This window comes from Papio anubis, chromosome 3 (genome assembly GCF_008728515.1).
Source record: "Papio anubis isolate 15944 chromosome 3, Panubis1.0, whole genome shotgun sequence".
Classification (NCBI taxonomy): Eukaryota; Metazoa; Chordata; class Mammalia; order Primates; family Cercopithecidae; genus Papio; species Papio anubis.
In genome coordinates, this window is record NC_044978.1 from 4,322,844 (window position 1) to 4,336,240 (window position 13,397).

The window sequence follows — 13,397 nt, forward strand, 5'->3', positions numbered from 1 at the left end:
ATGAAATTTACCATTTTTAAGTATATGATTCAATGGTATTAATGACTTTCATGATGTTGTGCAACCATCATCAACATCCATTTCTAGAACTTTTTCATCATCCCCAAACAGAAACTCTGTGCCCATTAAACAATAATTCCCCAGTCCCCTTACTTTCAGTCCCTGGTAACCTCTATTATACGCTATGACTATGGCTATGCCTACCTGAGGTACCTCATATCAATGGAACCGAACAGTATTTGTCCTTTTGTGTCTGCTTTCTTTCACTTGGCAGAGTGTTTTCAAGTTTTATCTATGCAGCATGTGTCAGAATTTCACTCCTTTTTAAGGTTGAATAGTATTTCATTTTATTGCATATATATGTATATGCACCATATGTTTTAATCCATTCATTTATTGATGGAATTTTAGTTTTTTTCCACATTCTAACCATTTTGACTAATGCTGCTATGAACACTGGTGTGCACACTAGTTATTTTAACATCTTCACCTTCAAAGATTATAATACTGATGATGACTAAATTGTCACCAAAGACTGTTAAAAAAAACACAAACATAATGATCCTTCGCATTTTGCACATGCGTCACAATCTTGACTTCGCAATCTATGAATGGAGCTGCTGTCTGGGGAATACAAAGACAAAAATTCCACCAACTGAACTTAGTTTTAAAGAAACCTGTTGTTGGGAGAGGAGTTCTACAGCCAAAGATTTGCCTATGAACCACCACGTATGGAAAATTACTTTTCCAAAGAAGAACCAGACAAGTAGATGATTTTTGATGTCACGTTTCCCCTAATTCCTAAGTTTTCTGTAAGGGAGAGAACGTGTTCATGCCGCCAATGCGTCAAGATCAGTGAGAGGTGCTCAGTGAGGAAAGAGCACTTGGTGGAATGCGGGCTGCCAATTACAAATCTCCAGATAAAACAGAGAGAAAATGTGACTATGTCTCCACTTGAGATCCCTAGTTAGCCAACAGATCAGGCGCAGGGTAAAAAGACAAGTGTAATTATTTCAGTCTACTAGAAGAGCAAGAAAAAACGCCTTGGGGTCTACATTTACGCTTATTAACTACTAAACTAAATGAATTAGTGTTTGTCAGGCAAAGAAAACTGAAAAATCAGGAATTGCACTCCGTAACTGCCACAGTGGGTTTCTTCTTTGTTTTTTATCAACATAATGTAAGTGAAATAATTGGAGAAATGAAAAGAAATGAATTTATCATTAAAAAATGTATATTTTAATATTTAGGTATGTGGGCATAGCTAAAACAGAAGATAATAGGAATTAATCAGTATGAATGCAGTAGCTACGAATGCAGACTAATATTTATGTATGTGGGCATAGCTATAACAGAAGATAATAGGAATTAATCAGTATGAATGCAGTAGCTACAAATGCAGATTAATATTTATGTATGTGGGCATAGCTATAACAGAAGACAATAGGAATTCATCAGTATGAATGCAGTAGCTGCAAATGCAGACTAATGTGAGTGCATTATATTGGCCCGTCAGACACCTAAGAAGTGTGCTTTTGGTGACTTGATTAAGTTGTGAACAAAGTTTTTTCAAACAATCTATTAATTTACATGGCAGTTGCAGTCATAACACCTTCTATTTATATTAAACATTACAAAATCATTTTGCATTTTACAAGGAAAATAGATTCGTTTTTATAATCATGTAATTATAAACAGGTTTTTCACCTACATGAATATCTGGCAAGACCATTAAATGTGCAAGCAATGCAGAAGAATTTTTCTTTTTTTTTTTTTTTTTTCTGAGACAGGGTCTCACTCTGTCACCCAGGCCTGAGTGCAGGGGCACAATCACAGCTCACTGTGCAGCCTCAACCTTGTAGGCTCAACTGATCCTCTCACTTCAGCCTCCTGTATAGCTGGGACTACAGGCATGTGCCACCGTGCCTGGTTAATGTTTATATTTTTTTGTAGAGATGAAGCCTTGCTATATTGCCACAGTTTGTCTCAAGCAATCCTCCCACTTCAGCCTTCCAAAGTGCTGGGATTACAGTCATGAGCCACCGCATCCGGTCAATACAGGAGAATTCCTCAATATGTAGAACTGTTTGGCACATTACAGATCGTTTCATATCCCTGGTCCAATTGTACTAAATCCCAATAGACCTCCCATCCCTGTAACAGCCACAACACAGAGGCAAATAATCCTCTGAAGTGTATCACCATCATTGAGAACTTCTTGTCCTTGAAGGTGATTAGACGGAATTGTTCTAGATAAGGAAATGACCTGACGATGGCTCCTCAGGGCAATAGTAAGGGGTTAAGGGAAGAAAACCAGGGCACACATGTATAAAAATGTAATTTGTATGCTTCCACAAGTGCTAGAGACCTAGGCCTACCATATACCTGAAACCCAAAGATGGTAAGACCCTGAATAAGGATGTCTTTGTAGTTATTTAAGAATTCCATTTCCAGGTTTGCCATAGAGTAAGTGAGCCAGTAGTGGAAATGGAATTTCTAGAAATAACTAAAAATATTAATTGTGGAGCCAATTGACTTTAAATTGTCCTTAATCATGGGCGAGAAACAATGAAAGCATCAGACACAATGCCTGAAGATCAGCGCAGAGCCCTTTACCCAGTCACCTGGATTGTGTAAGCCTGGGTTTTGTTTGGACAAGAGCCTAAAAGTTTCCCCTTACTTGTCATTTTGTACCTAGATCAGAAACTGAGTATGGATCTCTTGTTAAGCTAAGAAAAATGAAGAAAAGTTATAACCTAAAAACTACCGCACATCACTGTGTTTGATAAAGCATGGTGGTCTGTCTCAAAAATGTTATTTTGAGAATTCCTAGTCTTGTGTTCCTTTACAAGGAACAGAAAACAGGCAGGCTGGAAAGCTGGACAACAGATTTAGCAGAACTTCTAATCATTTTAGCTGGAAAAAGCATTTGTGGATGGGTGAATTATTTGGGTCCAGAAGTTAACATTATTAGGTGACATCAACATAAATGGCAGAGTAAGGACCTCTGAAAATTATCTTCTCCATAAAAGCGACTAGAACAACAGCACAATTGTCAGAATCAACTTTTTCACACATCTGGAAATTAACCCACATCTTGCAATAATCCAGGGAGCATTCATTTAATAAAAACAGCAGAATCTTGGTAAGAGCAGTGAGCTCTGGGTGTTTTGTTAGGTTGGTGCAAACGTAATTGCAGTTTTCTCATTGTTGGAATTTGCCATTTGATGTTGGAATACATTCTCAAATAAATGTGGTTATGTTATACATCATTTTAATGGGCATTTCTCACTATGCTTTTTTGTTAATGACTTATTACTTGCTATTTATTTTAGACTATGGAAATGATGTTAGACAAAAAGCAAATTCAAGCAAGGTTTTTATTCAAGTTCCAAATGGGTCATAAAGGAGCAGAGACAACTCACAACATCAACAATGCATTTGGCCCAGGAACAGTACAGTGGTGGTTCAAGAAGTTTTGTAAAGGAGATGAGAGCCTCAAAGATGAGGAGCATAGTGGCAGGCTATCAGAAGCTGACAACAACCAGTTGAGAGCAATCATTGAAGCTGATCCTCTTACCTACACAAGAAGTCACCAAATAACTCAACAGTGACCATTCTACGGTCTTTTGGCATTTGAAGCAAATTAGAAAGGTGAAAAAGCTACATAAGTGGGTGCCTCATGAACTGAGTGAAATTTTTTTTTAAATCGTCATTTTGAAGTGTCATCTTCTCTTATTCTACACAATAACGAGCTGTTTCAGATTGTGATGTGTAACAAAAAGTAGACTTTATACGACAACCAGCTCAGTGGGTGGGCCAAGAAGAAGCTCCAAAGCACTTCCCAAAGCCAAACTTGTACCAAAAAAAGGTCATGGTCACTGGCTGGTGGTCTGCTGCTGCTGTGATCCACTACAGCTTTCTGAATCCTGACAAAACCATTACATCTGAGAAGTATGCTCAGCAAATCAGTGAGATGCATGGAGAACTATAATTCCTGCAGCCAGCATTGGTCAACAGAAAGGGCCCAATTCTTCTCCACAATAACGCCCAACCACACATCGCACAACCAACGCTTCAAAAGTTGAACAAATTGCGCTGAAAAGTGTTGCCTCATCCACCATATTCACCTGACCTCTCACCACCAACCGACTACCACTTCAAGTATCTCGACAACTTTTTGCAGGGAAAATGCTTCCACAACCAGCAGGATGCAGAAAATGCTTGCCAAGAGTTCGTCAAATCCCAAAGCATGGATATTTAACTACAGGAATAAAAACTTATTTCTCATAGGCAAAAATGTGTTGATTGTAATGGTCCCTGTTTTGATTAATAAAGATGTTTTTAACCTAGTTATAATGCCTTAAAATTCACAGTCCAAAACCGTGGTTACTTTTGCACCAACCTAATAGCTTCCCCAGTCCTATTTCCTGAGCTCCAACTCCATGACAGCTTTGAAAACCAAAAGCCCTCATTCATTATTAAAACCAGCAGCCTAGTTTGACAAACTCTAAATGGGATAAACTCAAAGAGATCCACACTTAGACACATCATAACCAAACTGTTTAAAGCCAAAGACAAAAGAGAGAATCTTGAAAGATCAAGAGAGAAGCAACACATAATGTACAAAGGATCCTCAATGAGAGTAAGAGCTGATTTCCCATCAAAAACCATGGAGGCAGAGGCAGTGGGATGATGTATTCAAAATGCTGAAAGAAAAGGATTACCAACTCAGGAGTCTATAACCAACAAAGCTATCCCTTAGAAAGGAAAGTGAAATTAAAACATTCCCAGATAAACAAAAATTAAAACATTCCCAGATAAACAAAAACCAACAGAATGTGTTGCTAATAGATCTGTCTTCCAAGAAATACTAAAGAGTGTGTATGCAGTTGAAATAAAAAGACACTGGACAGTGACTCAAATCCATATTATTAAATAAAACAGCACTGGTAAAAGTACACATAAGTAAATATAAAAAAGAGTGTAAATATACATCTACACACACACACACATATATATATAGTAACCCCTTTCTTCTCCTCTGAGACTTAAAAGACAACCACATAAATAGATAATTATAGACTGGGCATGGTGGCTCAAGCTTGTAGTCCCAGCATTTTGGGAGGCTGAGGTGGGAGGATCACTTGATGCCAGGAGTTTGTAACCAGACTTGACGACATAGTGAGACCCCTGTCCACAAAAAAAAATAAAAATTAAAAAATTAAAAATTAAAAAATTAATTATCCAGGCATGATGGCATCTTCTTGTAGTCCTAGCTACTTGGGAGGCTGAGGTGGGAGTATTGCTTGAACCCAGGAGTTCAAGGTTGCAATGAGCTATGATTGTATCACTGCACTCCAGCCTGGGCAACAGAACAAGGCCTTGTCCTCTTAACTTGTCCTCTTAAAAAAAGAAATACATATATATAATATAAATAAAATAAATCTACATTTATGTGTGTATATATACACACATACATAAATGCACATACACACACATATAAATGTAGATTTATTATATGTATATGCACACACATATATATAAATGTAGATTTATATTATATATATTTAAGGCCAGGTATGGTGGCTCACACCTGTAATTCTAGCACTTTGGGAGGCCAAGGTGGGCAAATAAGCTGAGCTCAGGAGTTCGAGACCAGCCTAGGTAAAATGGTGAAACTCTGTCTCTACTGAAAACCCAAAAATGTATCTGGGTGCAGTGGTGAATGCCTGTAATCCCAGCTACTCAAAAGGCTGAGGCACAAGAATCACTTGAGCCCAGGAGGCAAAGGTTTTAGTGAGCCGAGATTGTGCCACTGCACTCCAGCCTGGGTGACAGAGCAAACTCTGTCTCAGAAAAAAAAAAAATTTAATTAATTAAATTTAAATTTAAATTTAAAAATAAAATATATATTCTATATATATAAAATAATCTACATTGATGGTCACACAGACGTAGACGTAATTACATAGAAGCAATTTACATAACAATAACAAATACATGTAATTTGTGTAACAATAATAGCATACAGGAGTTTAAAGAGAACAAAACTATATTGAAGCAAAATTTTGTAGATAATTGAAATTAACTTGTTATTAATATAAACTACATTATTATAAATTAAGATGTTAATTATAATCCTCAGGGCAACTAGTAAGGGAAAAGATAGATAGTAGATAGATACATATATATATACATACATACATACATACATGACTTCCCCAAATTTCCCAAATGTATCTCTTAAGGGAATTAAGATGGTATACCAGAACATATGTATAAACAACACTATTTAACACAAAATAAGGCAGTAATGAAGGGAATTGAAAATTAAGGCATAAGATATAGAAAAACAGCAAATGCCAGAACTAAATCCTACTTTATCAGTAGTTATATTAAATGTAAATGGGTTAAACACTTCAATTAAAAGGCAGAGATTGGCACAATGGGTTTACATAACATGATTTAGCTATTTGCTCCCTGTAGGAGACACATTTTAGATTTAAAGACACAAATAAATTGAAAGAAAAAGATATGGCATGCAATGGTAACCAAAAGAGAGCTGGAGGGTTATAATAATACCAGATAAAACAAGTGTTTAGAAAAAAAATTGTTACTAAAGAAAAAAAAGAAGACATTTTAATGATAAAAGAGTAAATACATCAAAAGGATATAACAATTATAAACATATTGCACCAAACAACAGAGCCCCAAAATAAGTGAAGCAAAAACTGACAGACTTGAAGGAAGACAATTCAACAATTACACTTTAAGACTTCAGTACTCCACTTTCAATAATGCAGTGAACAACTAAAGAGATCAATGTGGAAATACAGAACTTGAACAACTCTACATGTCAGCTAGACCCAAAAGACAATTATAGAAAATACCACCCAACAGGCTGGGCATGGTGGCTCATACCTGTAATCTCAGCACTTTAGCAGGCCAAGGCAGGCAGATCACAAGGTCAGGAGATCGAGACCATCCTGGCCAACACAGTGAAACCCCATCTCTACTAAAAATACAAAAAAAAAATTAGCTAGGCATGGTGGCATGCATGGCGTGAAACTCCATCTCAAAACACACACACACACACACACACACACACACAAAACTTATTAGAGCTAATAAATGAATTCAACAAGGCTGCAGAATACACTAGCGACATACAAAAAGTCAATACTTCATAATGAATAATCTGATATTGAAATGAAGAAATTGGCTTTATTTACAAAGTAACAAGAATAAAATACTTAGGACTAAATTTTAAAAAGTAACGCAATACTTGTACACTAAAACTACAAATCATCATTGAAAGAAATTAATGAAGACTTAAATGAAAAGACACTGTATGCATGTATTACAAGACTTACTATTGTTAGGGTCGCCATACTCCTAATTTGAGGCACAGATTCAATGTAGTCTCTCTCAAAATTCCAGCTGCCATTTTTGCAGAAATGGACAAGATGACCCTAAAATTCATATGGAAATGCAAGGGATCTAGTAAGAGCCACAACAATCTGGAAAGAGAAGAATAAATTTGGGGATTCATACTTCTAGATTTTAAAACTTACTATGGTAATCAAGACACTTGGAATTGGCATAAGGATAAACATATAAATCAATGGAATAGAATACACTCAGAATAAACCCATACCATTACTGGTACAAATGTAAAATGGCATACCTGCTTTGGAAAACAGTTTGGCAGTTCCTCAAAATGTTAAACATTGAGTCACCTATGTGATCCAATTTTTTGATATCTAGTATACAATAAAGAAAAATGAAAACATATGTCCACACAGAACTTGTACACAAATGTTCGCAACAGCACGAGTCATAACATCCAAACAGTGGAAATAACCTCCAGGTCCACTAACTGATGAACAGATAAACAAAACGTGGCCGATCCATACAGTGGAATATGATTCAGCCATAAAAAGGAATGAAGTACTGATGGATGCTACCACATGGATGAACCTTGAAAATAATATGTTAAAGAATCCAGACACAAAGGCCATATGTTGCATAGCTTCGTTCATAGGAAACGTCTAGAATAGGCAAATCCATAGACACTGAAACTAGGTTAGTGATTGCCCAGGGTTCGGGGTGAAAGTAAAGTGGGGAGTGGGTTGCTAAAGGGTACAAGTTTTGGGGGGTAGTGATGAAAACGTTCTGGAATTAGATAGTTGTGATGCTCGTACAACCTTATGAATATACTAAAAACCACTACATGACATACCTTTAAAAGGTGAATTTTATGGCATGCCAATCATATCTCAATAAGATCAGCCAGTCCACATATTTTATGGTTTCATTAATATGAAATGTCCAGAATAGGCAAATCTGCAGAGATAGAAAATAAATTAATGATTGCCTAGAGCTGGGGGGTTGGGGTGAAATGGGGAGTGATAGGTAATGGGTGCAGGGCTTTTTTGGGGGATGACGAAACATTCTCAAGTTGTTTTGTTGTAAGATTGTTCCAGCATATGTGAATATACTATGAACCATTGAATCACACTTTAAATGGGCGAAGTATATCTCATTAAAGCTCTTATTTTTAAAAAGAACACTAATATGAATATGTATTTGTCACTAATCTGTTAAGTATATACATTCCTAAGAACGAAATGTTTAGGGTCAAAAGAAACAACATGGTTAGAAATATTCTTCCTTATTTAGATGTTTTATAAATCCCATTTCTGGAAATGCGTGATCGTTGCTGATATAACAGCAATGGCAAACACACAGCTCTTACTATGTACCAAGCACTGTTCTAAATGCTTTACATGCATGAACTCGTTCACTCTTCACAGCAGCCCTGTGAGGTAGCTACTCTTTATCTTCCTATTTTACAGATGAGGAAACTGAGACACAGAAGTTATTCAGTTTCTCCTGTAGTAAATGGAGCCAGAATTTGAATCCAGATAGTCTGGTTTTGGAATCCAGGCTCTTTGCTTTTTACTTAGGATAATCATAAGGTTTTCACGGAACCACAAAGTTCTCAGTAAGCTTTGTCAAAATTATCTCTTGGATTCCATTTCAATATAACTTACTTTAGGTATTAGAGCCTAATGGTTACAAAAATGAGCTGTGGACTCAGGCAGAGGTGACATGAATCCCAACTCTCTACCTTTCAGCTGTAAGAAACAGGGAAATCACGAAATCTCTCCAGACCTCAGTTTCATCAACCCATAAGCTTAGGATAATACTCCTTTACAGAGTTGCTGTAAGAATTAAGATAATTCATATAAAAATATCAAACACATCACCTATTAAGTAAAGTGTAATCCTGTAAGAAACTATTAATATATATAATTTTTACTATTCATTTTCAGATCAAAAATGATGTTCCTCTTTCTTCCAATTATTCTTTGGTACCAAAATCAAGGGTCAATTAAATGAGCACAACTATATCAAGCTGCAACGTTCACAGAACTGGATTCCTATACCTGTGAATCCCAAGACAGCTGATATTTCACACTGAAACTGATCAGGTTCATGGAGCTCACTGGAGCTTTTCTTCATCTGAGGAGGGCAGTTTTAAAAGCCTGATCTCACATGAAACCCAACTCCACCAAAGACTCACTGACAATCCTCTATCTGTTACATCCAATGGTAATTTCAAGCAATTCTTAATTCTTGAAGGATTTAGAAGACTGACAATTAAAGTCAATTCTGAGTAAGATTTCCAGCTACCGACACATTATTACTAATCCTTCCAACAACTTTGCCAAATAAATATTTCACAGATGAGGGAAAGTTTCAGAGAGTTGGATTTTTGTACAGGGCCAAACAAGTAGAATGAAAAAAGCATGTAAACGCACTAATATTCACTAGTAATAAGTAATACGGTTTGGAAATCTGAAAACCTATAAAAATTTAAACATTATTAAATTCCTCCTCTCTATTGTATGGTTGTATTTTTAGCACTGATAAGTTTTAGTCCATATTTGTTCTCTTTAGAATAAAAATCATTTCTTCCATGAGTGCTAGCAAAAGCAGTGTGGAATAATAAAAATATTAAGTAATACTGTCACTAAGAAGGTTGTCATGGAGACAGCTCTGGATAAGGACTTGGAATGCAGGCACGGCTCGGCCATCTGCAGAATGAGGAGAGGGGACAGGATGATCTCTGAGACCTCTAACATGCAAATGCTCAATGATCTGATATCGACATTGTCTTCACCCGTGTCAGCTAGGCTGGCCATTCCATTTAGTGAGGGCATGCTGTCAATGTGGCCAGATTCTTGGTGCAATTTAGAAGTTTCTTTCTGTTCCATGGTCATAAATGCCACCTCTGACTCATGCGTGGCTCACAACAGAAGTCAAGCAAGGAGCATGCATTTATCATTGCAAATTAATTAGCTCCATTGGAAGTACACATTAATGGTATCTTTATATAGCAAGGGAACATGCTATTATTATTAATGTAAAACAAAGTGGCCTGAGGCAGTGCAGCTCCTTAAGTGTCTAAAAACTAGAAAGCAGTTTGGCATGAAAAAGAAGGGGGCTCTCCTAACTTCTAAAGTCAGATAAAAAAGGAAAAAGAAAAAAGGAGGCTCATGTGCTACAAGTTGAATTAAAGACTCTTCAGTCTGGAAGAGGCTACAGAGACTACTGCCTTTGATGGACTCAAAGTGATAACACCTACTCACCCGTAGTAAACTTCACAGACAGCACTGTTCTGACCTAAGGGCCTTGTTACAGAGAAAGTGTGTTCCCCGTTGCTTCTGTCTCTGTTATCTCTACAAAATGGCCAGACCTTCACACATTCAAAGAGACTGTTAGTCCTCTGTCCTCCTCTTGGTCCAAGTCATGTCTATTACTCAATTCCCATTCTATTACTCTATTCTTCAAGTTCTCTTTCCAACTTATTTTTTTGCACCCAGTCTGTCTTTGCCACTGATTCTTATTCCCAGCCTACAAACATGCTCAAGTACTCCACCCCATCCTAAAAATATCCCTTTCCCTAACACCTGCTCCTTCACGAGCTACTTTGATATTTCTCTATGTCTATCCCTGTAGCACACCAAACTTGTTATAGTTAAACAAACTTCACTCTCTCAGTAACCCATCATAACACTAAATAAACCCTCTTAAAGCAGCAATTAACTTCCTAAGAGCCACGGCTGGAGTTTACCTTGTTGGCTTATGGAGTTCATTCTCATATAGATGAAATCAGGTTAAAACTAACACTAAAGGCAATTTAAAGAAGGCTGCGGGGAGAGGTGTTTGTATTTGGATAAAGCCTTTGAGTTGCAGGAGGAAGGCCACTACCCACCCAAGACATCCTAAGTCACCAGCACACAGGTCCTCTCTGTGATCAAAACACAACTGCCCAAAATTTCGTTTTCTTTTTTTTTTTTTTTTTGAGACGGAGTCTTGCTCTGTCTGTCACCCAGGCTGGAGTGCAGTGGCGCCATCTCAGCTCACTGCAAGCTCCGCCTCCTGGGTTCACGCCATTCTCCTGCCTCAGCCTCCCGATAGCTGTGACTACAGACACCCGCCACCACGCCCGGCTAATTTTCTGTATTTTTAGTAGAGACAGGGTTTCACCGTGTTAGCCAGGATGGTCTCGATCTCCTGACCTCGTGATCTGCCCACCTTGGCCTCCCAAAGTGCTGGGATTACAGGCGTGAGCCACTGCGCCTGGCCCCAAATTTCTTACACCCTAAGGGCAATCTGGTCATTTTTTTCATGCTACTATAGATTTCATCTATGATTAATAATAGCCTTGTGATATCAGGTTTAAAAAAAGGTCTTATGAAACTGAAAAACCCAGAAGTATTTTAGTCTGGTAATAAGTTGCTAAGAATAGGTTCATTAGCTTGTTTTTGTGCAATGCTCTTGACTTTACTCCAGATTGTTAAATCTGCAGCTGTTAGTCAACAGGTGAAGAGGATTCCCTAGGAGGAGCTACTGTTTGAAGATCTTTGAAATATTGTGACTCACAGCTTTTGTTTAAATTGGTACTTCAGATTTTAATTCCATCCTTTAGCAAATGATCTTCACAATCAAAAAAACGTCAAAGATTTTTTTCAGGGCAGTTTTTTCTTTTTCTTTTTCCTTTTTTTTTTTTTTTTTTTTTTTTTTTGAGACAGAGTGTCACTCTGTGGCCCAGGCTGGAGTGCAGTTGCACTTTGTCGACTCACTGCAGCCTTTGCCTCCTGGGTTCAAGTGATTCTCCTGCCTCAGCCTCCCAGGTAGCTGGGATTATAGATGTACTCCACCATACCCGACTAATTTTTGTATTTTTAGTAGACACGAGATTTCACCATGTTGGCCAGGCTGGTCTCGGACTCCTGACCTCAGGTGATCCACCCACCTTGGTCTCCCTACTACAGGTGTGGGCCACAGCGCTGGACCTAGAGCCCATTTCTTTGTTTGTTAGTTTGGTTTTGTTTTTTTCTTTTTTTGAGACGGAGTCTGGCTCTGTCGCCCAGGCTGGAGCGCAGTGGCGTGATCTCGGCTTACTGCAACCTCTGACTCCCGGGTTCAAGCGATTCTTCTGCCTCAGCCTCCTGAGTAGCTGGGATTACAGGCACGCGCACTGGAGCCCATTTCTATAGGAAACAAGAAATTAGAGGAAGTAAGCATTGAAACTATCATAAGCAGTTTCATTTCAATGAAAGCAAGCCATGTATTACTTATCATCTATTATATAGCAAATTATGATATCCTGGTGATTGTGATTCTGAATTTTAATTTTCTATGTGTAATGGTTTACTACAAAATAAATAATATATAATCGTTTAAAACTTTAAAGAGCACCATTCTCTGATGGGCAGGAGGATTAGCTGAGGGCACACCCAGTCCTTGGTTAAAGGAGGTCGGGTTTCCCGTGAATGCAACATCAATCCTGCACGTGATTCACCAGGTTCGTAAAAATTAACATGCGTAGACAAATGAAGACCACCGTCGCTTCCGACAGCTTTAATAGGCATATTTTAATACATGTTTAGGTTAAGTTCATTATTGGGAAATAAGAGTCTCCTTTTCATGGTAGCAAACAAAAGTCCTTTCACAATATTGCTCATGGGCCATTCAAATCCCCAAATGCTGAAACTCCTCTGAGGGATGCGCTGAAACGAGAGAACTAAGAATAAAACCAGCGATGAAGTGGAGATGCGGAAAGACAAAGGGGAAGCTCTCAGGTGTGTGTCCGTCCCCAGCGGGTACTGCCGCAAGTCCGAGTGTGAGCAAGCCCGTCCTGGATAGCCGCGTGTGTGCGGGGAGGCGCCCAGGTGGGCTGTCCCAGGCCAGGTTCCCAGGGAAGCTCTCGGGGAAACGCCCGGAGTGACGAGGGACCCACCGGGACCCCACCAGGGACCCCAGCCGAGCTCGCGTCGCCGAGGGTGGGGGTGGGGCCAGCGCCCCGGCCACCCGGTTAC

The 13,397-nt window shown here is 38.4% G+C and overlaps 1 long non-coding RNA gene across 1 annotated transcript; it reads right to left on the reverse strand.

The window, feature by feature from the left end:
- Positions 1-7,070: 7,070 nt before the first annotated feature.
- On the reverse strand, positions 7,071-11,380 carry LOC108586172. The gene is made up of 3 exons (XR_001903110.3): positions 8,246-11,380; positions 7,691-7,766; positions 7,071-7,475 (listed from the first exon to the last, which is right to left on the reverse strand). It is a non-coding gene; the product is annotated as an uncharacterized LOC108586172 (long non-coding RNA).
- Between the last annotated feature and the right edge of the window lie 2,017 nt (positions 11,381-13,397).